Source organism: Cupressus sempervirens, chromosome 9, assembly GCF_028749045.1.
Source record: "Cupressus sempervirens isolate cs-2001-9-10 chromosome 9, ASM2874904v1, whole genome shotgun sequence".
NCBI lineage: Eukaryota > Viridiplantae > Streptophyta > Pinopsida > Cupressales > Cupressaceae > Cupressus > Cupressus sempervirens.
The window spans coordinates 771,952,070-771,957,592 of record NC_143126.1 but is presented as its reverse complement, the minus strand read 5'-3'; positions in this window follow the sequence as shown (position 1 = coordinate 771,957,592).

Sequence of the window (5,523 nt, the reverse complement as noted above, 5' to 3'; positions counted from 1 at the left end):
CAAACTCCTAGCTACTATCATAAATTATACTAATAAAAAAAAGAGATAAAAATTTAAGAAAAGAAGTTACAAAACATTGCAATGCATGCGCACAATCAACCAAACATGAAGAGCTCTAAGAAAAATCTGCATTAAAGAGTAGAGGGAGTGGCTTGGCTATTAATCCTAAAGCATGAATTGTTGATTTAGAAACTCTCAACAAAGAGAAATACAAATTTGTTCAAATACTTATTGAATTGGAACCTGATCATTGCGTATTTACTATTTTCCTATTTTAAACAAACTAAATTATCATAAGCGATAGATCATGTATGACATGCCTCATTTCAAAAACCAAAAAATTGGATCAGTAATTTCAGTACTGTTTTGTATTTTTTTTAAATTTGAATTTTGATTAATTTAGTTTTCCATTCTTACATTTTTTATAGTGATTATAATTGAACAAGCATACCCAAGCCATACCAAAATCAAGGAAATTGACAAATCCTTAATATTACCCACATCCATAGCATTAAACTACCAACTTTATGACTTGATGAATAGTGAAAAGTAGAAAATTTATCTATCACTTCTTACAACATCAAAAATGAAAAGAAAAACAAGCTCAGAGCTCTATAGTAAGAACATACATTAGATTAAAGGACTAGAACACACTTTCGTAAATATGATCAAAGAAAATGGATGAATATGATGTGCACTTGGAAAGAATTGAGTGGAACTCAAAATGATAGGTTAGAATGTTGCATCAACATGTTTGGTAAAAAGAACGTATCCCCATATTAAAAATAATATTCCAGGTTAACATTGAAATTAATAAACACCCTATTAAAACATAATAAAATTCATTCTGATATATTACAATAAAAATACATAACAAATTACTTGACTGAAACACTTTAACATACAACTTGTAACTTCTTGACAACATTTCTTGGGCAAAATGAATATGGTAAATTCTAATAATTAAATTCGTAAGTAACTTTATCATGTTACATGAAAAATAATGTGGCATGATCTTCACATATTTTACTATTTGAATGGTCTGCATTTAGATGACCTTGTATTTCCTAGTTTTGAATTTTAATGTATTGTCCACTACTTTTCTTAGAATCATTAAATTCATTCAAGCTCATAAGTTTTAGAGTCAAGAATCTTGAAAAAAAACCTTTACTTTTCATGATACATCAAGAACATGCATTTCCCAAGAAAAGCTCTAATAGTAGTCCATTGTGATCTTCTATGTATTCTTCCATTAATAAAAGACAATTCAAATAAAAACTATTGTGCATTCATATGAATCGGAATTGAACAATGAATTCATTGTCTTACCTCAAATATTCCCTCTCTTTGTATATGTTTCTTGGCTTGACATTTCATCAAATAGTTTATTATTGAGCTCTTACATCCCATTTGGTTCCAACCACCATACATCAAACTAGAAGTTCAAAACAAATCGTTTTCATTAAACCCACAAGCAAAGTCTTTCAACTCCCCATGACAAATAACCTTTATCTATTTGATCGGCTAATTCTTGAATGCAACTACATTCACTTTTTGATGTCCTATTTCAAAGCATGATTTACCAAAATCTAAAATTTCACTTGCTTCAATTAGTAATGAAATGCCCAAAAGAACAAACAAACACATGCAATTTCCAACGCAATTGATCGAAAGAAATGAACCTGTGCTATTATAACCATGGTAAATCAGCTATTTCAAAAGTCCAACATTTGTAAATAGAGAAACCTGACTCCTAATTTAAAACTCATAAATTTGAGCAGATAAATATTTCCCAAATCAAGATTTTATCCATAGACAAAGATGCACTTGAAATTTTGGAACAAAATGGGATTGTCTTCAAGACAACTGATTGTGGAATCAATTTCTCTTGATATTGAATAAATTTATGTTAAAAATTGTTACTCTTGCATTGTCGTGAGTCCGCAAGCAAGATCCACCCTGTTTTAATGTCAAGATGCAACACATTTAGAATTGAAAACACAAGGTCAATAATACATAAGCATCCAACACCGATTAGAACCAGTGATGCAGAGCTCTAAGAGGACAACAAATATGAAGAAACATAGTCATTTTCAAAGTGATTGAGTCAAGTGATCTTTTGCATTTGTAAGCATGAAATTGTAAGTTTTAACAAAATTTAGTATTAAATTAGCATTAGATTTACATTGTATGGTCCATAAAATGTGGAGGAAACATCTATGTTACGAAACATTTAGAACATGATGTAAACATAATAAGCCAATTAATTAGTTGAGATAAGTTCAAAGTAGTTATGTATTGGTTTTAGTAGATGCTGGTTATGTTTTAAAAATAGTTTGGGTTTGTAATTAAAAATTAGATTCTAGAGTGGGAACAAGAAAAAATATCTCTTTTGAGAATGTATCTAGAGAGGTATAAAAAAAGAGATTTTGGAAATTAAAAACTAAACAAAACGCAGTCCTAAGTGTTCTTTTAGAGGTTGATTTAATAACAATATGGCTTGGGATTGCTGAAAATTGTTTTGGTTCAGATTTATGATTTAATTCATAATGTTTACATTAACGTTTTATGCATATTTTTTCACCATAATCTAATATGGCTTTGGTTTCTTGGTTTCAGTTTAGATGAGAGATTATTTTCTTTGAAAAGTCTATTTTTGTTGAGATTTGTGTTATCACATGGTAATTGATTTGAGCCAAGAATTTGGGGTTGTATGCTTCAAAATGGTGAACTCTAATTTTGCGCAAAAAATTGTTTTCCTAAATCTAAAAGTGGTCCCTTGGTGGTTTTTTTTTGGCTTAAAAAAATATGAATTTCAAGCATGGTTATTAGGCTGAAAATTATGGAATGTCTTATCTTTTTTTTGGACACCAAAAGCAATATTATTAGGCTGCAAGAATTAAGTTAACATGATATGGTACTGATTCATGGAGTTGAATCTTTCATGGATATGGAATATTTGGAATAGCTGTCTATTAATGTTGGGTGCAAAATATTCTTGGTTATTCCAAGTGAAATCAATATTTTCTTATTTATATTATGATATGGGTGTCAAAAGTTGATATCAATATTGGAAGTAAGAGCCCAACATGAATCAACTGTTTCACCAAATGCCAAGAGTAAAGCATGCCTTGCTGAAATAGAGGTTTGTAAAGTTGTTATGAAAGGTCAATTCAAAAGACTGCACTTTCATATTGGGTAATTTATACAACAAAGTTTATGCATAGTTGATTGTCCAAGCTTGGCATTGAGATAGAAATACAAAAGTTGTTTTGGACATAGTGAAAGTAAGGGAGAATAACCACTATTTTTCCCAATTTGGCATTTGAATTTTGTGATTCAGTGAGTGCTAGATAGGTTCTCATATTAATAGTTAATGTGTTTAATTAACTTTACAGAAATGTTATATCAATAATAAATAATAGCACTCAGAGTACCCTTCCACTTTTGTTCAACACACGATGGTTTTTTTAACAAACCATCATAGATTATTATGTTCTAGACATCATAATTTTCTCCTCAATTAACTTTTATCCCACAAGGCACAAATAAATATGAAAATGATCAAGTGGGATTGCTTCTAGCTTTGAACGAATGGTGGAACATCTTGTAGAATGTGAACAATTTCTACCAAATTTTAAAGATTTGTCACTCCCTTTGCAAACATTTAAAATACAAAAGACACTGATTTTCCATAACTTAGAAATGAGTCAATGCCAAATTTTGTGAAGACTTCAAAACAACACAACTTGAAAAATTGTTATAATATTCTAGTCTTGAATTTTCCTTGGCAAGTAGTAATAATTCCTTACTGGTCCTACACAAGTAGCAAAATAGTGACTGTCGGAATGTGTATCTAGCATCACTTGAAAGTTTTCAGCATCTATGGAGTATATTGAATTAGCGGATCAATCACCATTCAGTGCAGATAGATAGTAAGTACAATAGAATCAAATTCTATATCTTAGATTTATCATTCGATGAACTAAGTTCAGAGAGTTCTCATTGTAGTGCAGAGGTTTTTTAAAAAAAATGTTAGGTGTTTCGAATGTTAGTTGGATAGCTTCAATATGAGAAGTTAAGATAAAATTAGTCATCAAAACAAGGAGAGCCCAAAGTCCATCCTTTTATTATTCTACTACCCTATTTCCCAACCTTCTATTGGTTTCTATCTACCTAATGCACCATCAAGCTCTTCGCTGCCATCAATTTTTCCCTATCCCGCTCCACCTCCATTTACTCTACTCTACACCTCCCTCTCTTGCTACTATAAACTTCCCCCCACCTTTTATGCCTTATCCTCCTAGTCCTCTTAACCCAACACCACCTAGTATTCCTACCCCCACTACACTAGTTATAACACCACCGTCTCCACCATCTAATTCAACTACTCTATTCCCTCCAAATCCCCCATCAAAATCAATTGCATATACTCTTTGGTGTGTGGAGCAAAACCTAATGTCCCAAATTCAGTATTTCAAAAAATAATGGACTATGCTTGTGGAGCTGGTGTTAATTGGCAATCTATCCAGTCCAATGGACTATGCTACATGCCCAACATAGTGGTTTGTCATGCTTCTTATTCTTACAATAGCTATAGGAAGAAAAATATAATAATTGGTGGAACCTATGATTTTGGAGCAACCGCTAAGCTCATCACTATGGATCTAAGTTGATTATGATCATTCTAACATTTATGCCCTTTCAAATTATTGGATGACCTCTAAAATTTATTCAAAGTAGTGTAATTTACACCACCAAAGCACAAATTCAAAGACGGGTAGTGAACTAAGCTATACATTTATGTATTACTCTTGAACTTTCTTTTTGAAGTAAAATTTGAGGTATGTAGCAATTACATATATGATTTCTTTCAAAAATTCTCAAATCAAAACATTAAAATTGAAAGAGACTGTAAAAATACATATGGGTTTTTCTTTATCACCTGATAAAAAGAATCTTTGCATCATTCGGTAGGGTTCCCTTATATTTTCAAGAATAATAAAGTTCTTACTTCCTATTACAAAGAAAAAATACAACAGATTGGGGTAGAAAAACATTAATTACGTGGATGGGTGGGAATTTGACAGCAAAAAAAGTGTACTCATTTATTGAGGAAATGTGGAGAGAACAATGTAGTGTTTGGGAGACGGAATGGGGAGATGAAGATGGGTTAACTTGGAAGGGTGAGTCGAGTTAAAAAAAGGGACCCACTAGGGAAGTCAAAGCTTCCTGTGTGCTCGTTAAGTCGGGCATAAAGATTCATGTTCTAAAACCTTGTAAGTTTGATAGAGAAAATTATTTGTGGTCTATCTATAACCTACAATTTAATATTTGAAATCATATGACAATGTTCAACTGTCTATTTTTTAACATGACTTCCATATGCAATTCTATTGCCAACATACCTTGTGTCAACATTTACAATTAACAGAAACGAAGAGTGGGCATTTAAAGGAATTATGGGTAATAAAATTCACCCAATCAGTCATTTCTTATACAAATATTATCAAATATGAGGTA